Below are 20,426 nucleotides of genomic sequence, written 5' to 3' on the forward strand. Positions count from 1 at the left end.
CCCACAAAGACAGAGTGGGGTAGGAGGTTGGCACTGCCTTCTACAGGTCATGTGACACCTGACATGCCCCCTGGAGAGAGCTATTCAGGAGTGTCCATCCTCTCATTAAGGTCCTGCATGCTTTGCCCTGTGGCCCAAATTGCCAAAAGTTCTTACAAAAAACAATACTGTACACTTCTTAAGAACTCAGATGACAGCCTAGACATTGAACCCCAAAACTGGGACAGTTCAGGAGCGCTGGCACCTGCATAAGTGGAAATAACGCCAGGGACAGGGTTCAGACAGACTTTCCATTGGATCTGGGATGTTCTACCTGAAAGAAGGAAAGGACCGGAAACTTCAGGCAGCAGCTTCCTGTGGTGAGGATCAGACACCCCCAATGCCAGCCTTCCTGCTTGCTAGGGCAGGGACTTTAGCAGTCTCTGTGCCTCAGTTTCTTCCTCTGCAAAATTGGATAACCACAGCACTTCTCTCATACAATGGTGTGAGATGAAAACAAATTATGCCATGTAAATCACGTACATAAATGATATCTATTGTTATAGATAAACAGAAAGCTGTAAGCATTGTTTAAATGTGAGGGTTAGCAATGTAGTGCTCCTTATAATCTTATTCTTGAAATGGCTGAAGTTAAAAACAAACCAAAAACCCCACTTCCCCAACCAAAAGCCTAAGGAAACCTCCACAGAGGCATGGAGGAAGTGAAGGTCGACATGACTCTGAAACAGTGATCTGCAGACCAGCAGCACCAGCATTCCCTGGGCACTAGTCAGGAATGCATATTCCCAGGCCCCACTTCTGACCCTCTGAGCCAGTGACTCAGGCCTGGCAGAGGCCCACAGTCTGTGTTTCAGCAAGTCTTCCGGGGGATTCTAATCTGAGGCTGTTAGCCAAATTAAGAACCATGTGGCTTTGGGTCCCAAAATAGCTCCATGAAACGTCCACCTGTGATACTGATACTGCCATTGGCTAGGGCAACTTTATTGGCCTCAAAATCCGGTTAATTCCACCAATCAGCTGACTGACTCCATAGGGCTGGCTAGGAGAATTAGTTTAGCAGAATATTCAAGAGAAAGAACTATTTTACTCTTCTTGCCTCTTGCCGCTAGGGAGCAGACTTGGCTGAGGTGATTGGGATAGCATTTGTGAATTTCTCTTAACAGGACAGCCTCTGACTGTGACTCCAGAATGTTTCTCTGCTCATACACAGCAATCTTAATTGTTCAAATTCTGTCACTGCCCTTGCACCTGCAATCATCCCAAAACCACCCCTCCGACCACCCCAACACCACCCCTCCAACCACCCCAACACCACCCCTCCTCCATGCCTGTAAGAACCTCGGAGCCCCGGAAGTCACCCTGGGGCAGCACATTTGTCTTTGTTCTGCCGCTACCCTGTCATGCCCAGGCAGAGAACTTTCAGTGATGACTGTGGGAGACATGAGAGAACCATCAAAAGTGCCATAAAAGCATCTCTGCAGATTGCAAAATAGATAAAATAAAAGTTATGGGGTTCACTGTGTGATTGTATATACACTACAAATGTATCATCAGGATGGACATTAAAAACAAAGACAAATTGTGAACATATTCCCCTGGGAAAGATTGTAGAGTTAGGAGTAGCAGGAAATGATGGTTTGAGATGATTTAAGCCTTTTATCAGTGACTACTGCAGAAATACCTAATAAATATTTGCTGAACGAATCAATAAAACGGGCCATTTACAGCACACACCTGTGGCCCATCACCACTCTCACACCTTAACCATATTTTACCAATTTTCCTATGCCTGGGCAGGAGGTCATGACCTTTCCTATCTAAGTGAATACTTTTGGGTGTCTACAAGCTGCTACGAAAATTTTGGAAAACAAAGAACAATACACACACACACAAAGAAGGAAGAGCTAACTTCCAGAACAAAGGGTGGGGGTGGCAAAACTAAAGTGATGCTCATGAGCAATGATGAAACTTGACTTCCTCATCATAAAACTGATGATAATGAACTTCTGATCCAGAGAAGTAAGTTGCTGGTGCTGAATTAAAGGAGGCAGAATCTCTAATGTCAGCAAAGTTAGCTACAAAGAGGAACCTTAAGTTGATCAATCAGGGTTGAACCACCAGATAGAAGGATTAAGTGGCTAATAAAAGGGATGTTCGACTGACCTCTAACACAGGAGGGAAGAGATAATGAGATAAGTAAAGCTGGTGAGGATAATAAGATTGTAATTATAGCCAAGTTCAAACTACTGAGTGTACATTAGAGACCCCTCCAGACAATATTGACACCAAGAGGAAATCTCAGACCCCAGAAGTTAATGCTGCCTCCCGGCTGCACCTTCTTCTGACCAGTGTGAAAATAAAACTATCACAATGGATGTTTCAAATACACTAAAACCGAGTTTGTGGTTCACTGTGTTGAAAAGAGGAGTGCTCAGAAATCAGGCCTGAGTAATTACGGTAAATAGTCACTGTTATGACCACTGCAGTGGACATGCACTGGGCTCCTGCCATGTACAGGGTGGTGATATGGGCACCGTACATTCAAGGATGCTTCACACACACACACACACACACACAAAGTGAGCTCCCCAGACAAAAAGATAGAATATAGCAAATTTACAAATATATTCTTTCTGATTGTGGGAATTCAGAATTTGATGATAAAGGAGCAAAAAACAAAGTAAGCGCATCTGCTTAGGGAAAAGTTTGCTGTCTTCCTTTGCATCTGGGACATTTAGGTTTTGTGCAGAATACTTGTTCTAACTGTTCATTTAATCTCTTGGGTGAAGTAAATGTATGGCAGCTTTACTACACTACTGATTCAAATTATTACTATAATGGCAGAGTTATCCTGGGAGGTGTCACTGGGTTCCACTCGATGTCCTGATGGCTGCTATGTGCATTACTGAGCAGTGCATTGTAAGGGAAGCCCGTCCCTTCTCGTCCTGAGCCACTGTGCTTGGATGGCCTGTGGGACTGAGGCTCAAGCCTTGGTACCTGGCTTGTCATGAATGAAAAGGCAAGTTTTGGATGATCTGCTGCTGTTAGTGAGAGGAGAGAGAGGGATCAAAGCGCATGTGGCTACCATATATTTCAGGGAATGGAGTCGTGAAAACACGACTGGCCAATCACATAGACAGGAACAAGCCGCAGGGCAAGGCCCCCACAGGAAGCATGGCACATTCAGATTCTGAGAAAAGTTTACGGCAGGGCTGTTCACACATGAGGGAAGTTCCAGGAACTGATATGGGCTGGGAATGGGAGCACAAGGACACTTGTGAAGACTCATGCTGCACTTTGCTCCTGCCCTCTGACCCCTACAGTGCCTCCTCAATGGCCAAATCCTGACAAAAGTCAGGGAGAATCCTTAGTGGTCAGCTTTCAGAAATTTGCACAAAGTAGTGTCAGATCCCCAACCCCTAGACCTGAGGGCTGGTGCACAAGTACAATGTCACAACATCAAACAGCAGCAGCATCTCCTGAATGTCTTAGTTGCTCTGATGACAACTTAGAGGTCAGTAAAGACTCGGCTTATCATGGGGGCAGGACAAGTGGGCAGAAGGAGAAAGATTGAAGAGAGCTCTCCAGGAGCCTGGGATTTTCACCAGGCAGACTGGAATCGAGTTCTGACTTAAGTCCATACAGGTATATCACCTTGGGCAAGCTGCTAACTTCCCCATGATTTAGTTTGCCCTTGGGGAAAAGTAGTGTCATACAGAATTATCTGAAATTGGATGATGTTTATATAAAGCACTTGAGCCATGGCCTGCTTTGTGATAACTTCCCCAAGATGACAGTTGTTTAAATTAGTAACCCCATTCCTCTGAAGCTGCTTAAGCAACACAGGAGATCACATAATGATGAGGGGTGTCTGACAGAGCTCAAGACCCGCACACAGACAGAATCCTTGGATGCTGCTGGTTTTCTGTTGCTTGTTATGATTTTTTTCTTTGTTAAAAATGTATTTACTGGGCCAATGGTGCTGTGGCATAATGAGTTATGACATAGTCTGTGGTGCTGGCATCCCATATGGGTGCCCATAGGAGTCCCAGCAGTTTTACTTTTCATACAGCTCCCAGCTAATGGCCTGGGAAAGCAGTGGAAGGTGACCCATAAATGCTTCGGCCCCTGTACCTATGTGGGATACCCAGAAGAAGTTCCTGACTCCTGGCTTTGAGCTGAGCCAGCACGGGCCATGGTAGTCAACTGAGGAGTGAACATAGATAGAACTCCCCTCTCTCTGTAACTCTACCTTTCAAATGAATAAATAAATCTTTAAAATTATACATACTTGGTTGAAAGGCAGAATTGTAGAGAGGGAGAGGCAGAGAGAGATTGGTCCTCCACTACTGGTTCACCTCCCAAGTGGCTGTAATAGCCATGGCAAGGACAGGTCAAAGCCAAGAACACAGATTCCTCCAGGTATCCCATCCCTCTCTACTTTCCTACCTGCTGTGAGGGTAGCATCAATGTATATCCTTGGAAAGGTTGATTCAAAGGTGAGAAGCTCAAATTGTTTTCTATGTTGTTATTATTGCTCTTGTTTTATTATAATGCTCACTATAAATATCACTCAATGTTCACAACTTCTTCCCTTTCTCCAAGACTGGATGTTAGGCTAGAATCAGCCCCATGCAACTCTAGTGCATAAGGACACACACGCTGAGTGTCCTTGAGGCTAGGTGCTGTGCCTCTCCTGGTAGCCTTGACAGTCCTCAGTCTAGATTGTCTGCCTTTGAAAAAAACAACACTGTGAAAACCACTGGTGATCCCTCATTTTTGGGGCTAAGCAATGACACTGGCAGAGATCTGGGAGACACAGGACTAACCCAGCTGCCTGGGGGACACAGAGATGTATGCACAAAAGGATGACTCTGATCACTGGCAAGGAGGACATGGAGCTCTCCTCTGTGAAGCAGGACTGGCAGGATCATCGGCAGCTCACGCCAATGTAACACAGGTGGTGCAACAAGAGCTGTCCCAAGTTTCGTTCTCAGGCCTCTGCCATCCAGATGATCACACACTGCCTTTGCTCCTGCTCCACCTAGAAAATATGCTCTTTCATTAGTAATTAAATAAACCTGCTAACTGGCTTCCAAGATCAAGACAAGGTTATTCTGGCTTAATTGATTACAATGTACCAGAAGTGGCTAGGGGGCACAGGGTACAAAGTGTACCCCTGGCTCCTGCTGTCACCTTCTGCTCTCTGATTACATTCTGCCATACAGAAGGAGTGGAGGCCCTCAGGCCTGCGGTTAAACATGCCCATGCATGGTGACAAAATATATCCTTCCACATGGCATTTTTGCAATATTAATAGCAAACACTGAGTGCAATCACTTTTTCCTGATCAAGAGGAGGTTCACAGGATGAAAATGGAAAAAATAAGGATTAATTTAATAAGTGAGTCATTTTGCAGTTTTTTTCTAGCTTGTTTAAATATCTGTGATTCAGTGTGGCATCCTTCTCTCCAAGCTTGACATTTCCATCTACTTGATCCTGCAACAGACCTGTGACAAGTCTCGTTGCCATGGAAACAAGGGGAGGTCGCACAGTGTCCAGCAGAGTGACTTTCTGATAACTTCCATGTAGTTAGATCTGGTCAAAACATCTAATTTTAATCACTCAACAGCTGTGTGACCTTGGGCATATTAACAAACCTCTCTGAGTTTCTGGTTTTTTTTACCTGAAGACAGGGATTAATAACACCTCTCTAAATTAGCCCAAGAACAAAATGAGTAAAGTGAATAAAATTGTTTGTGTGTTTTCTGGCTCTATATGGGTTCTGCAAATGTTAGGTACTTCTGTTACCATATATTAGGAAGTTAATACACACATTCATTCATTCACTCATTTCATAAACAATTACTGACCTTCACTACAGTACAAATGTCATTCTAAACACTGAATATAAAATTCTGCCTTCGTGATGCTTACACCGAAGTGAAGAAAACAATAAACAATAATGGGCATGACACACACTTGGCTATGACAAATGCTATGAAGAAACACACACAGCATACAGCTCAGAGGAGGAGGAGGGCAATTGGCAGGGGTTGGGGGAGAGCTGCCTAAATCAGCATCTGTTCTGAGGAGCAGATACGGAGAAATCAGAGTGGGACAACATGAGAAGCAGGAGAGGCCAGCTCATGTGGAAAAGCTTTCCAGCGACAGAGAAGAGCTTGGGCTTACATAGGCCACCTCTGTAGAAGTGACCCAGAGGATGTTGTAGGAGCTCCAACAGGAAGCAGGCAAGCAAGGTGCTGCAGAGGAAGTTCTGGAGCCCTACAGCCAGCGGCTTTCACATCTGCTGTTCATCACAGCCCTTAGCCTACATTTTGCCACCAATATGGCCCTAACCACCAGCTGCACCATCTGGGAACTTATTAGGAATGTACAATGAGTCTCACTGCTAATGCAATGTCAGAATCTTCATCACAACCAGATCCCCAGGTGATTCATAAACTCATTAACATTTGACAAGCACTGGCCCAATACTTGCTTCTTAACTGCTCTAGGTCTTTCATAGCCCATCTGCAAAATGGGCACAGTGAATGTAACAACTTCATAAGGTTCTAGCAGTTTTTAAATAGCCTCTTGACAAAAATATGCTCTGCCAAGCACTTGACACATTGAGATACATGTTAGTTTTTGCATTTTGTTCCTGGTACATTGCCACACCAGGGAGCTGGGTCCTAAAAATACTGAGTTAAAGAGAATAAAGTTCCTACATGTTGCATGACATCTTACAAGAACTCAGACACTATGAGAATGTTCTTTTTGGAGCCATTATTATTGCTCACTGACTTCCTGCGGAGCTGTTCAGAATCTGCACAGGGCTGTGGGGTTTACTGCTGCTTCACCTACCCTGTAGTCAGCCAGCTCCAGCAACACCTGCCTCCCGGGTTGCTCAGTGCAGTCCACTCTCCACTCTCAAGGAGCACTGGAGAGCTTCTGACAGCAGCTCTTGCAGTAGGGATAACAGTTTGCAGGGACCCACCCACACTCCTTGGTCTAATTTCCCTTGACTCATTGCTATCACACCAAGAAAGCAAGCCAGCTCTGGAGAAGCTCAGACTTGGAATATTTGGCCTTGCTATTCTGTTTTCACAAGCAGAGTGTTGCCCTAGCCAAGATGGCAGCTGTCAAATCTACCTCATTCCCAACTACATAACTATAAATCGCCATACCACAGTTGTATAGAAAAATGTAATCTGTTTATTAAATGTGGGCTTATCACTTTCGATTAAGCATCACTGGTAAATATCAGAGTGGTTAGGAAGCTGGCTGTTAAGACACACTCTGATTTTAAACACCAGCTCAGTCATGCAATCCTTGCTCCAACTACTTATCCTCTCTAATGTTCTTTTTCTGTATCTGAAACCGGGGAGAGGAGGGTGATAAAAATTTCTACTTCACAGATAATGTGCTTGATGAACTTTTGGATGTCTAAAAACGTTAGTGTTTCCCACAGTCACTGTTTTGTGTGTTTCCAGTTGTGTAGCCTTGCAAGTCAACAAGGAACACATTATCAAGTAGAGAGGATCCAAGTTAAGTTAAGGGAAAGTATAGAGTGACATTCTCCTGTTACTAGGGACAAAAGATGATGACACTAAACTAGAGAGATCAAATGAGAAACAACAGGCAGGAGATGTTTTTGAAATAGGATTTTGAGATCCAAGGAAGACCTGAGGTTGCACATCTCGTTCTTCCACACATTGCGACGACTACACCCATAGGGAAGCTGGAGAAGGCTTCATGAGAAAGGATGAAGAGCTCAAAGGTAATCTGTAACCTTTTGTGAAGTTTGTGCTTTGGACCAGAACATGAAGATTTTTAGCTTTTGGGTTAAATAAACATTTTTTTTAATGTGCCAGAATCATTAAATGTCAAGTAAAAGTACAAAGAAATGCTAGCATGGCTACCTTTTAAAGGACAAACACTGCTAACAGTTGGAGAAGATGTGAAGAAATCAGAGCTCACATTCACTGTAGGTGCAAACTGATACAACCACTTTGAGAAAAAAAATGTGGAATCATTTATAAATACTGAAATGTGTTAGGAATTCCACTTCTGACTATACACTTGGTTGAAATGAACACTTGTTCCACAAAAATACAAGCATGAAAATACTCACAGTGATACTATTCAGAAATACTGGTAGCAATACCACTGTCCTAAATGTAGAATGAAAAAATAAATAGAAATATGTTCTTACTACTGTCTAAAAGTGACAAGAGTGTGTACAATCAAACTGAATAAACTATCAAATATTCTAAAATTTTGCCCAAAATATTGAAATCCACACATATAAGAGTTCTGATTGACAATATTTATACATAGTGCAAAACAGGCAAACCAATTAGAAAAAGATTTTAAAAAGAAAAATATTACTGAGATGCTCAAGGAAAATGCATGTTTCACTTTACAGAGGGTAATTACAAGGCAAATTGAAGAACACAGTGCTAAAGTAAATGAAACAAAAGACATAGGGCTGAAACCTTTGAGCAGCTCTTGAAAACACATGTAAATAAAGTTGATAATTCTAGAATGCACTGGAATTCTAACGCTGAAGTGATCTTTTGAAATACAAAATGAGTCGCTGGCTTCAAGAGGACTATCAGATACTATTAAAGATTCACTCAGAATTAATGGTGATTTTTGTGTTTCTGGCCCCAGTCGAATCCACAGGAGCTAACCCATACAGGCAGAAGAATAAAACAGGCAAGTCCTATAGCCCTCCTGAAACACCAGGGAACTTGGAAGAGCAGTGTGATCAACACAGGACTGCCACTACAGAGCAATAGCGAGCTTCTGTTAGGCCTGGATATGCTCCAAAAGGTTCTCCCAAGGGACACGCTATCACCACCCAGCTGAGTAGTGACCCAGGAGCTCAGAGCTCCTAGCAGACGGCATGTCTTCCAGAGGCAGGGCTATGGTGTGGATTATTCCAGAAGAGCTTTCATTGAGCTACTTCCTTTCCCGGGCTTCTCAGGTACAAAATACAAGAACCAACCAATATTGACTCTTTTTAGTGTCATAAACTCCAAGATTCCATGAAACTGTAGCTCCATTGCTTCTCTATTTACTGTTTACTTACTAAACCCTTCTTGAGTACTGACTGTGTGTACTGAGTATATAATAGCAAACAAAAAAGAAACAGCCCCTGTCCACAAAGCTCTTTGCTTCTAATGAGGGAAACCAGACATAAACAAACAAACAAACAACAACAACAACAAAAAAATACAATACATCCAGGTTGTCATGAGTGATACTAAGAAGATGATACCCATGATGTAGGGTAATACAAGGCTATTTCACCTCCAAAAACCTGATCTTTAATGTCAAGTTTGAAGATTGAAGTGAACATGGAGGCAGGTCATGTAGGAAGCCTGCCAGCTCCCAGCCATTCGGCATGAGTCACCTGGGGCCCCCTTCTCTGCACCTTTCACAGTATGGAGAGGCTGCAATGCTCTCCAGTTTTTCATTTGCCTTGACAGCAAGAGGGAACAGCAATTTTCCACCAGCAAGCACCAGTATTGGGGGATTAAATGATCCAGAAGTTAGAACTCAGCATGGGAGCAGGGAAACCTATAGGATTTAGAATGTACTGGCTCAGAAAAGTGGTGCATATTTCTGGAGACCGTTCCATCATGAAACAAACATTGAAATACAATGCCATTGAAACCCAATGCCATTATGCATTGGGTTCCCAGGTAATCATACATATACAAGCGGGGAGCAAGCTCAGCTCTGGTGCTTCCCTCTTTCTCCGCGTCACTCTGGCATCCAGGGCTTAGACCCTCTTACGGATCATCACATTGGGCTGCTATTGCTGGTTTGCCAGCCACTCTCTCATCATTAGCTGTTCAAGAGGCCATGTCAAACTTCTGCGCTCTGTAGTGCTTACTTTATTAGCTGGGTGCATTGTGTATTTGGTAAGTGTTTGTGAAAATATGGTGTGCTCATATGCAGGAGTTAATCTGAAACCAAAACTGAAGTGATGATTACTGAGCACCTACTAAGTCCAGGCATTCCTTCAGATGCTGAGGTTACAGCAGTAAGCAGAACAAACAAAAATTCCTGTCCTCACAAAGGCGTCCTAACAATGGAGAACAGGGCCAGAGACAACGATTCAATAAACAAAGAAGGATATCCTGTGGCTGCTGTGGGGTATCCTAGCAGGCAAGGAGGCCAGAGAGTCAACCAGGAGCCCTTGGCTTAAGCTTTATTAGGGCTTGGCCTTGACTTTGCAGGAGATACTGAACCACTGGATCGCTGTGAGCAAAAGTGTCATAATCTGACTTTTACTTTTGAAGGTTTAAGGAAACTTGACGTGTTTTAGAACTAGATGCTGAAGTGCTCACCTTGTCTAGTTATAGGCACCAACACAGAGGACTCCTCACCCAGGGCAAAATTCCAAGATTCACAGGCCTTAGGCTTCTTCTGTGAAGTATGTGAAGGAAAAGTAATCTGAGCTGCACTCTGCGGTAGACTGCCTACAGAGTTACTGCCTACAGAGTTGACCTCTCACAGTGCTGGCAAGATTGTTTATCTCCTTGCTCACTTTTTAGACAAATGTCAAGGGTGAAAGGCAGCAGCCTAAGAAGCAAGCAGTGTCTGATCTCAGATACCCTGGATAAAAGGCAATCTCAGACCCAGGAGTCTGGAGTTTGCAAAGACTGGCTGTTGGGACTTGGCATGAGGTGCGAAGACTGCCCTGCAGAAACCCTTCTCTGCAGCTGGCCCCACAAGGCTGGAGCCAGGGGCAAGGAGGTCTCATCAGCCTGCACAGACTCAAAGAAATCGTTCTCAGGCTCCTTTTTCTCTCATCAAGAAGCAACTGGCCCTTCCTCTTTACCTTATCGTCCCTTTCCCATCAGCTCTCAGAAAAGTCCAGATTTACCCCATAATTGCTGCCTGTAATTGATTTTCTTTAGGCTTTCATTTTCTGTCTCTGCTGATCAGAGAGACAGTCTCCCTTTCTGTCCCTTTGTCATTCCTTAGAAACAGCATGAGCTGCATTCCACTGGCTCTGCCCCCATCCTGTTCCAGACACCTGTTGTGTCTGCCTACCTAACTGGACTTGTCTGTGAGAACTACCACTCTGCCTCAATAGTCCCTGGCATTCAAGTGGGGGCCAATCTCCCCCTCCCATGGTGCAGCAGCGTCAATAAGTTAGGCCTGGCCCTTCAGAATCACACTGATGATTAAAGACATAAGCCAGGCCCACAAAGCAGTAAAACTGGCAGATACTATTACAAAGAGATATGGTGTGTTTCACCAGGATTGTCAAAGTGTGAGGCAGACATCTGGTAGCCATGGAAAGCTAGCTCGTCCATCATCCAAGGAAATCTCAACTGTGAGTGGGACCATGGCAGAAGAAAGCTAACGTATACTTAAGCAAAGCTCCAGGTTATCCCACGAGAACATCTGAACCCAGCCAGGCCTGAAGCCACAGTTGTCCTGGACTCCAGCTCAGGAGATATGTTGGTCTTCCTCTTCACATCTCCTAGTCCTCTATGAGGGCCTCGGGTGCACCCAGATAATCCAGGATAATTTCTGTTGTCTTCTAACTACCACGTTTACTAAGCCCCCTTTGCCATAGATGGTAATCATGTGTTCTAGGGAGGCAGATGAAAATTGAGTCTAGGTGCTATTATTCACTAGTGACAGGAATCACTGTGTTCCCCTCATCTGGTAGAACCACTTTGGGCTGGGGATCTGTCACTCATGATAGAAGGAGTCCATAATACATGCTCCTAAATCCACAACATTATCCTATCTCTGGGGAACAGACAAAATCCTAGTAATCAGTTTACCCAATCAGAGTTATAATTTCCTTGGATCACTTCAGTATGTTTAATTTCATCTGACAGCACAGAATTGAGGTTACTAACACAGCTTTTGGAGTCAGACAGCTTGGGTCTGCATCCTGACCTTTCCACTTACTAGTTAAGCCTTTTAAGCTGCGATTCTCTTCATCTGTCAAATGCAGATAATAAAATCACCAACTTCAGCCAGCTATTGTGAGAATTAAATGAGATAATGAATGCACTGTGCTCACACCACAAGGTCAATACTGGATGAATAACGCTCTTTCTACTAGCCTTGCAACTAAGATTCCTTCCATTTGGTATTACACCAATTTCTAATACAACTCAGCTAATTGCTACATTTCTATTTAGCACCCTTAGAAATCACTCCTTACTCAGAGAATGACTCTCATGGGGTCCTTACACCAACACCTTAATTTAAAGGTATTGCTGCCAAGGCTTTTCACAGCACAGTCGACTCAACCAAATTTTTGCAAGTAGGCCATTCATGTTATTAATAACATCCGACTGCTGAAGGGACGCTAGCCTATCTGTGAGGCCATTCTAGGCAGAGTCTCCTTCACACCTAGCAACTGTGCTCTTCCCTGGCTTCTCTAATAACCATAATTTTTCAAATTCTCATAGAAAACATGATTGTTGCTTCTTCCTGTCAAATTCCACCTAACACTTACAGCTCCAATTTGACTCTGCAGGGATGATGCCAGCCTGGAACTATTTGGACACTGTACTTGCGGGTGCAACCCTGGATGGAAAAGGATGGAATCAAGCAATGAAATGCCCACAGTTCAAGTTGGGTGGACTGAGAATAACCAAAGGGCAGTCATCCATGGCAACCCACCAACATTCTGTGTGGTTCATGGAGGCTGACATTTCAGGATAGTCCATGCACTTCCTGCACGCTAACTGCTGGAAATGTGACTGGAATTTCCTCCGGAAAGGTAAATTAGCTTCTGCCTGGATATCTGCCCAATCGTGAATCAAACACATCCACCTCTCCCCCAGTGAGGAGCTTCTTTGACAGTTACCCAACAAATTTAAGAGTGATTCCTTAGCTTTTGCATACAACTGGTCACAACACAGTTGTGAAGGACATTTTTGTTTCCACTCACTGAGATGGTGAACTCTGCACTCCTGAAGCAGACAGCAGGTGTCTCTTCATCATATGGGCATCGTGTTCTCCTCAGCTTGAAGATTACCTCTTTATGAGAGGGTAGTGTGGGAGCAGGCATGTAACCAAACACTGTCCAATGGCACATGAGGAAAAAGAAAAAGGTTGTCAGGCAGCTTTCTTGTGACGATGAAAGAATGAAGCCTCTGAGAATGTTTTACTGTTTTCCTCATCTTTCTGTTTAGGATGCAAGACTTGATGTTTGCAGTATGGCAATCATTTCTCTTCACGTGGTAAAGTTTAATAATCTTTAATATCCTTATTTCCACTCTTTCCTCACTGAACTGCTATGCCAACTGCTAAGCCAACATTATGTGATGTATTTAAATACTTTATCATTTAATTCAGTATTACTTGAGCATTTTATTACTTGCCTTCTAAATGATACACTATTTAACTCTTTATTTTCTAAAAAAGAGTCTTAAAACTTCAACCCTCTTCTGTCTTCCTTTAAAAATGTGTTCAGACATGATGGCGCCATTAATCTCCTTGCCTAACAACTTTCAATTCAAATCAAGTGTTAAGAAATCCTCAAGTGGTAGAATTGCGGGTGAACAGATCCTCCTCTCAGGAGTTAACTGATTTCTCTCCCCTCGGCAGTTAACTTAGAGCATTGCTGAGTCCTCTTTGGCCAAACATTGTAGGACTTGACTATTTTTGCCCCTTTTCCCTAAACTTAGTATGCAGCAGAAAATAATGAACACAACCTGCTATGTAGAAACACACAGAAGGCAATGAGGAAATATTCTAGAATTCCCTGCTGTGAAGTATGAGAAATTCCCCAGCATGGAGCCAATTTCAGAAGAGGGAGCAAGAAAGAGAATCAGAAGGCACAATTCCCATGGACATTGCTAATTAAAAAGAGCAGTTTAATCATACAGTGTAGTTTAGACTGTACCGAATGGATGATGTTTTGATTGTGGCCTTGCATTAGGTAAGAAAACTATAAAGGTGAACATAAAGTAGCCAAAAGACAAATTTAAAAATATTACACAGAGGGAGGGGAAAGCCACTGGCCTAATGTTTAAGCATCTTACAGCTCCCCTAACTACTAAAGGTAAATATATATTATCAGTTACCTGATGGTACCTAAGACTGAAAGATCTAAAACTCTTCAATGAGCACAGACTCATAAGCAGGAAAGTCATAAGTTTCATATAAAAGAAATTTTGAGAAACATGGTCATAAGCTCCACAATGGACAAGCTGGCCAACCATAAAGAAACAAGCTAGCAGCCCATGTCTCAAAAGGTTTCCCAAGCGAAATTCACGCCCCTGGTGAAATGACAAGGCTATGAAGGTTGATCCCTCAGCCTTTAAAGTTCAAGAAGCTTACTTTTCCAGTATAGTAAGATCAGTTCCTTTTCTCAGATGTGGAATCACATCACAAAACCCCATAAAATGATTAATGACTAGCATAGGTATTTTTAAAACTCCACTATCCATTTAGTACAATTAGTCCACCATCATCTTAAAAGCCAATGTACAAAGGAGACCAATCTGATTGATCTAAAAGCTTAACGAAATCATAAGGCAGTGAGTTTGCAGGAGCATCATGGAAAAGAATCTGAGACAGACTACGCACCTGAAGGACTGTCAGTACACAAAAGCTAACTGACTCTCTCTTTCAAGCACTTCCAGGAGGAAAGGAAGTCTTTACCATCCAAGCTGTATGATTATACTTCTCTCCCAAAGGCAACACAGTACATGAACATTGCCAAACGTTGTCTCTAAGAGTCTCCATTCTCACTGCTTTATAAAAAGTATAAAATTCTCGGCCCGGTGCGGTGGCGCAGTGGTTAAGGTCCTCGCCTTGCACACCCGGGATCCCATATGGGAGCCGGTTCTAGCCAGGCAGGCCCCGCTTCCCTTCCAGCTCCCTGCCTGTGGCCTGGGAAAGCAGTCGAGGACGGCCCAAAGCTTTGGAACCCTGCACCCGCATTGGAGACCCGGAAGAGGCTCCTGGCTTCGGATTGGCATAGCATCGGTCATTGCGCTCACTTGGGGAGTGAATCATCGGACGGAAGATCTTCCTCTCTGTCTCTCCTCTCTGTATATCCGCCTTTCCAATAAAAACATAATAAAAATAAATCTTTAAAAAAAAGTATAAAATTCTTTTTGACCAACACATTTTTCAGTAGCCATGTTTATTCATCTGCCCAGATTGCTGAAATACCTTGCAGCCTAGAATTTATCTTCTCTTACTCAGTTTTTAAGATCAGTTATGAATGATGTGCTTAACTCTCAAAACAGAATCTTCTTGTCCTCATTAGGCTCTTGATCAATAGCACACTAAAGCTACTAAGATACTTCTAGAAACTTCACATTGGACCAGGACTTCTATAGTGGGTCAGCAACATATTTCCACAATGGGTCCATCCCTACCTGTCCATTCCTTCCTTTCTCCCTTCATCAATTTGTTTATTCAATAGATATTCATTTGGAAAGCCATTGTACTAACTACTAGGGACACAAGCGAGAACAGAATAAATAGAAACTCCTTTCCTCAATAAACTCACATTCTACCAGAAGGAGCTCTTCTACGCACTAATCTGGCAGATGATGAGCAGTGGCTTGAGAAAATCAAAACAGCAAAGGCAGACAGTGGACTCAGGAAGTCAAATGCGAAATTATTTTAATGTAGTGCTTAAAGTCTTTTCTTAAAAAAATAGCATTTGAGTAAAATCCTGGAAAGGCATATAAACCACGAAGTAACCTAATAAAAGAGCATTACTTGCTCTTGTACAACATGAATATCTGGATCAGGGTGGACCAGGTAGAAGTAAGAGATGAGATAAGAGTTAATGGCAAGGGTTAGAGACAAGGTTAGGGATAATTAAGAGTCTACACAACTGATACATGGATAAAACTAAAACCTACTGTTGATGTAAATGTTCTTATTCCTCTAGTACATGCAAAAACCAGGTGGGCATTCTGATTTTTAAAATGATTGGATGAGTGTTACATCAAATTAAGCACAACTACATCCATATTCATTAAATCAGCATTGTTGAGCTCCTATAATGTGTCGACCCTTGATCTAGGTGTTGGTGATTTCAAGGTGCAGAACAGCTGGTAGTCTAATGGGATAGATAGACCTCATGCAAGCAGTTAATTAATCTTAAGCAAGAGAAAGACCATCGGGTATCTGAAGAAATGTAGTCTAATGTGGAATGTCAAGTCTCCTAAAAAGAAGAGACCTTTAGCAGACAATGCAAAGGTAAAGAGACATTAAGGAGGAAATGCAGCAGAGGAAGGAGCCATATTCCAAACAGAAGGGGGTGAAATGAGGAAAATCTCCAAAAAAGCAAAAGGTACAGAAGGGAGAAAGCAGTTGATCAGCTGGGAGAATCAGTGGAAACCATTCACATGGGTGGGTGGCAAAACAACAGGTCTAGATTTTACATCAGGACAATGAAAACACAAGAAAGGCTTACAATTATCTGTAAGTTTCTTCAATAGATGTTTACCTAGGAGCTACTATGTGCCCAATATCACACGCACCAGAACATCTCTCTGTGTAGCCCTGAGCTCAGTGGGAATGCAAGAAAGTGGCCTAACCCAACAACAGATTATATTTATTGCAGATTATATTTAAAATTATAATTGTTTTATAGTTAGACCTTATTATAAGTCAGTGGTGCATTATCTACTACATTTACCTATCTACAATGTACCTCAAAAGCATTTTTTTTTTCCATTTTACAACTGATAAAACTGAGGCACAAAGAAACTAAGGAATTTCCAGAAACACACAGGCATGACTTGTGGCTGATAATGTCTTCTAACTTTGATAGTCACAGTACATCCAATGTCATGTGCTGACTTTGCTAAGTGACCTCGACATGCCTTCGCGCGCGTGTGTGTGTGTGTTTGTGTGTGTGTGTGTAATTACGCACACGCGTGCATGTTCTTCATCTCCTCCTTTGTGCCTGGAGGGACCTGTGACTTTGGTGGAAGGGTTGGTGCATGATCCCAAATGGCTTCCACCTGCTACACAGGCAAGCCTTGATTTTGAAACTTATCTGCTGGTGGTTGGAGGAAGCCACATTGGCAAAACAGGATGACCACAAGAAGAAGTCATATGCGGGGGTCTCAGCTGAGATCCTTAGCAGACAGACAATTAGCATCAACGCCAGGCATTGTGTGACCGAGCCATCAGCTAGGTCCAGATGTCAGCTGTCAAGTCACTCGACTTTCAAGACGTTCCTGCCCCCAAAGACCCCCAACACCGTAGGCTCAACAAGAGCTATACTTGGGTAGGCCTGTTTTATACTCCTGCTCCACTGGCTCCAGGAGCATAACTCACTAATGGTGCTTTTATACAACAGTCTGGGATGTTTCAGCCACAGCTTAACCAGAAAAGGACCCAAATGCCTGTTTCCTTATTCTACCTGTATAGCACTCTGCATAGCAAGACACTTAGCGTAATGTAACAGTCAGAGTGAGCACCCAAGTCCTGCATCTGTATCTTTTGTCATCTTCCAGCCTGTAAAATGGGAACAATATTAAGCTGTTGTGAGGTTAAACCAGGTCACACATATTAAGGGATTATCACATTGCCGGGCCCACAGGAAATCACCTTAAATCATGTTGCCTATGATTATGCTATTTAGTACCTTTATTAACAAAACCAGACTTGGTTATCAGATCAGAGTTTATACAAACCTATACTTTATGACTGACATCACAACTCACTGATTCCTAAAATGTTTACCATTTTTTCCTTTCACATAATGGGTGAGTGATTTTCCTCAGTACTAGTTTATATGACATTTCAGAATATCAGGATGGTTTTTGAAGAAGCACACATGACTGTGACCCAATTGATGTGTTTGTATCTGAAAATAAGTTTCACTATTTTATGAGCAAATATTATTTTCTGCTCTTCTTTGATCACTTTAATGAATAGACTGTTTCCAAAAAATGAAGCCAAGTTTTAGAGTTATGAAAGAGCAATAACATCAAAACACTACACACAGGGCCAAAGACTGGTGAATTTAACTACACTGCAACTGAACTTCTGTTTATTGAAAAAATACCATTAAAACAACAGCAAAGCAAGCCAATGCTTAAAAGAAGACATTTACTGCATACATATCAAACAAAAGGCTTATATAGAATACATAAAGAAATCCAGTAAATCAAGGAGAAAAAGAGACAATACAAAAGAAATTATGCTTGAACAAAAGACTATATTAAAGAACAAGTTCAAACAGCTTACAAAAACATATGAAAAGGTGTTTAGTCTCATTTTCATAGATGCAAATACAGCCACAGTAAGATGCCAATACACAGAGACAATGAAGAATAAAATTAAAAAGATTGACCCGGGCTCAGTGTGGTAGCCTAGTGGTTAAAGTCCTTGCCTTGCATATGCCAGAATCCCCATATGGGCACCAGTTCTAATCCCAGCAGTCCCACTTCCCATCCTACTCCCTGCTTGTGCCCTGGGAAAGCAATGGAGGACGGCCCAAAGCCTTAGGACCCGGCACCTAAATGGGAAGCCCGAAGAGGCTCAAGGATCCTGGCTTTGCATCAACTCAGCTCTGGCTGTTGCGGTCACTTGGGGAGTGAATCAGGGGACAAAATATCTTTCTCTCTGTGTCTCGTTTCTGTATATCTGCCTTTCCAATAAGAATAAATAAACAAATCTTTAAAAAAAAAAAGACTAACAGGATGGGTATTGGGCAATTAAGCCAACAGTTGGGATGCCTGAATCCCATGTTGAATGCCTGGATGGGCATCCCGACTCTGGCTCCTGCCTCCAGCTTTCTGTTGATGCACAGCAGTGATGGCTCAAGTGATGAATTTCCCCCACTCATGAGAGAGACCAGGACCAGTTTTTTGTCTTTCAGTCTTGAACTTATTGTTGTTGCAGGTGACTGGGATTAGATCAATGAACCAAAATGCTATATCTGTCTGTCTATCTACCTACTTACATATTTACTTATGATCTGTCTCTCAGCCCCTCAACTTTTTTCTTTTTCATTATGGAAAGACTGATAACACCAAGTGTTACTAGGCTATGGATAAAAGTAAAGCTCTTACTGACAGCAAGAAAGTGGGGCATGGTGGGGCCAGCACTGTGGCATAGCCTCTTAATCCTCTGCCTGCGGCACTAGCATCCCATACAGGCACCAGATAATAACTTAGCTGCTCCATTATGATCCAGCAGAAGCAGCCTAGAAAGGCAGTGAAGGATGGCCCAATCTTTGATCCCCTGCACCTTCATAGGAGAATCAGAAAGAAATTCCTGGTTCCTGGCTTCAGATTGGCTCAGATCAAAATATTGCAGCCATTCTGGGAGTGAATATGTAGATGGAAGACCTCTCTCTCTTCCTCACTCTCTGACTCTGTTTCTGTCTCTCTCTTTCTCTCCTCTTATTCCCTTCTCTCTTTGTAAAACCTTAAAAAGAAAAAAAAAAAAACAGGGCCCAACATGATAACCTAGTGGTTGAAGTTCTCACCTTGCATGCACCAGGATCCCATATGGGCACCAGTTCATGTGCCAGCTGCCCCACTTTCAATCCAGCTCCCTACTTGAATCCTGGGAAAACAGTGGAGGATGGTCCAGGGCCTTTGGACCTTGCACCCATGTGGGAGACCTGGTGGAGGCTCCTGGCTTCAGATTGACTCAGTGTCGGCCCTGAAGGCCTGTATCTTTCTGAACGAAGATCCTGAAGGATCCAAAAGCAAAGCCTCCTGCTGACACCTTTATTTGACACTTAAAGCTTCTAAAAATATGAGAAAACAAATTTCTGTTGTTTAAAGCCTTTTAGTTTGTGTTTTTGGCATTGCAGTTCTAAGAAACAAATAGTATGAATACTGCTTCTTCACATATTCCAATTTAGTTGCATTCCATTCTTTCTGGCTTCTACATGAAACTGATTTAGAAACTCAATTTACAGAAGTAGGCACCGCACCGAGTCACAGCCAGTGAAGCCACATCTTGCAACAATGGCATCTCCCGTGAGCTCCAGGTAGAGCCCGGGCTGTTCCACTTTTGATCCAGCTCTCCCACAGAATTAAATTGCTCAGTGACAGCATTCAACCAAGGGCAAAGCCCAGATTCCACAAGTCCTCTCCAAAGTCACACAGCTGAGGCCCAGTCTTACAACAATTCTAACACCCATTCCACGAGATGCCTCATAATCCCCATGATGTTCTTCTCCTCATTGTAATGAATTAAAGAACAAATTCTTTCCACTAACCTTCTATTCTCGAGGCTCTTTGGCTGCACAGCATTGATGATGTGAATGGATATTACTATTTAGAAAATCATTTGGCAATATCTACAAAAGCAGAGAATATGATGCCCAGTGATTCCAAAAATTCTAAGTATAAGCCCAACAGGAGCACAAGCACATAAGCACCAATAAACACATATAAAAATGTTCATAGTGGCACTACTCATAATAG

At 42.8% G+C, this 20,426-nt stretch overlaps 1 protein-coding gene across 1 annotated transcript in view; it reads right to left on the bottom strand.

Moving 5' to 3' along the window:
• CDH13 (cadherin 13) overlaps window positions 1-20,426 on the bottom strand; it is a 1,068,624-nt gene that overhangs the window by 962,647 nt on the left and 85,551 nt on the right. The gene's annotated exons all lie outside the window — the stretch shown is intronic.

Source organism: Ochotona curzoniae, unplaced genomic scaffold (genome assembly GCF_017591425.1).
Source record: "Ochotona curzoniae isolate NIBS_2020 unplaced genomic scaffold, NIBS_Ocur_1.0 contig_3622, whole genome shotgun sequence".
NCBI classification, from domain to species: domain Eukaryota; kingdom Metazoa; phylum Chordata; class Mammalia; order Lagomorpha; family Ochotonidae; genus Ochotona; species Ochotona curzoniae.